We start from the raw sequence: 2,500 nt of genomic DNA on the forward strand, positions 1-2,500 counted from the left end.
TAATTTGATGGCTGCACGTATACATACTAATCAAAACAAGCTTCAGATTCCGTGTTTGCATTTGCTGTTCCTTATACCGCAGTATTTTCACTCTTGGTGTGTACTTTGTTTATCTCAAGAACCTACCAGCCAAGTACTGTCAGAATGAGGAGTGGGGTCTCTGGCATATATGTGCAGATTATAGCTCAGGATAGATTTTCCTATGACAGTTTATAGGCAGAGCTCATGATGCAAACAGCACCTATCAGATATAAATATAAACTGTTAACCACTTAAAGCATCAAAACAGGAAGTACAGAGATCTTGGCATGGTAACTACAGCAATGTTCATTGCCACATAATGTAACTACATTTAACAATCTCTGTTTTAGAAAAGAGCCTTGTGGGAGTGACTCAGACATCTCACTCTTTTCAAATTGATTTTTTATAGATGCTTTATAGGAAGAATTAAGCATCAGAGGTTAAAATATGGGTTTATATAGGTGATACATAAGTCTGTAAATATTACAGGAAGAGTTATATATGTTTAAATATGCCAATATAAGCCACTTGTCTGGGGTGAACTCCTGCTTCAGAGGGCAACTGTGGTCCAGGGTGCTTACAATCACGGTTTGTGGGGTGGAAGACCTCAGAGTAGTTTTAAACGGGGCCAACCAGGGCCTACCGTCACAGGAACTCAGAAAGCCTCAGACTGGGTCTGCAGAGAGCTTGACCCCTGAGTCTACAGAGAACTGGATCCCTGGGTCTGTAGAGAACTGGATCCCTGGGTCTGCAGAGAACTGGATCCCTGGGTCTGCAGAGAACTGGATCCCTGAGTCTGTAGAGAACTGGATCCCTGGGTCTGCAGAGACACCATTTGCATTGGGTAGACCGTTCCTCCGTTGAGACACGGGAGGACAGTCCCCCCCATTGAGACACGGCATTTTCACAAATCCAAAGATGTATGAAGACTCTCGATTTTGCATGCTGCATTATGAGATCCAGCGTGAAGTGTGAATGATCATAAGAACGAACTTGTAGCCCAGTGAAGTGTCTATTTCTCCCCAATCTCTACTTCATCAGGAAGGTAAACTGCTTTATAGAACAGACCACTGAACATGAAAAAGACCCTCTAGATTTGTGTGACTGAGGAATGTAGGTTACGTGTGAGATCAGCATCTAACTGCAGTGCTAGCTGGAAAGATTTACACACAAGTCTCATATGCTGGAAGAAGGAGGAAGAGGAGGATGTTCTGGAGAGGAAGACTATGGCCCCTCGACTTTATCAGGAGGATAAGGAGAGGGAGAGGCTAGCTCATACCTTTCAACACTGCCATAAAACCAACCAACACACCCACATACATAAGTACAAAGGTACATATACACTAATATACACATGCACACTCATCCACAGGACAGACACATACACACACACAGTACACCAATACACACAAATACCAAACATACAAGCACATACACACACAAAGGTCTTATACACATACTCATAAAAAGGCACGTGAGTCCTTCCAGCCTCTAATCCAGACAGATGACTCTGTGAGTGAATCACAAATACACACACATACTCACACACCCCATATATATGATGGTTTTATCTGAGCAGATGGCTAAGTATCATAGCCTGACACGTGCACTTAACACACACACACATACACGCATGCACATGTATATGCACGCACAAATACAATCGTGCATATACAAGCATGCACATATAACATATACACAGACACACACAGGCAAACACAAACAGGCGCACACACACACAGATGCACACGGATTGAGTATGCTCTGGAGAAGCAGGAATCCAAGCATTAATGGGCGTCATAACCGCTGAACTTCAGTGTGAGCCAGTAATGCTACTTTGTGTGTGTGTGTGTTTGTGTGTGTGTGTGTGGGTGTGTTTGTGTGTGTGTGTGTGTGTGTTTGAGTGTTTGTGTGTGTGTGTGTTTGTGTGTGTGTGTGTGTTGTGTGTGTGTGTGTGTGTTTGAGTGTTTGTGTGTGTGTGTGTGTGTGTGTGTGTGTGTGTGTGTGTGTGTTTGTGTGAGTGTGTTTGTGTGTGTGTGTGTGTGTGTGTGTGTGTGTGTGTTTGTGTGTGTGTGTGTTTGTGTGTGTGTGTGTGTGTTGTGTGTGTGTGTGTTTGTGTGTGTGTGTGGTGTGTGTGGTGTGTGTGTGTGTGTGTGTGTGAGATCACACACGTCCACTAGAGCGGCTGACTAACGACAGGAGTTCAAGCCCTAGCGAAGCAAGGGAACAGGCCCCAGGAGAATGAAAGGGAGCACTCATAACAGAGGGAGAGGGAGAGAGAGAGAGAGGGAGAGAGCGGGGGGTTGAAAGATAAAAAGATAAAATTCTGTTTAGTGATGTCATTCCTTTATGCACATATGAGCAAAAAATATGAATAGGCTACTATAAACAGAGAGAGAGAGAGAGAGAGAGAGAGAGAGAGAGAGAGAGAGAGAGAGTCGGGGTTCAAACCCATTAGAAGAGCAGTAGGGCATAGAGC

Source organism: Electrophorus electricus, chromosome 1, assembly GCF_013358815.1.
Source record: "Electrophorus electricus isolate fEleEle1 chromosome 1, fEleEle1.pri, whole genome shotgun sequence".
In the NCBI taxonomy this organism is placed as follows: Eukaryota; Metazoa; Chordata; class Actinopteri; order Gymnotiformes; family Gymnotidae; genus Electrophorus; species Electrophorus electricus.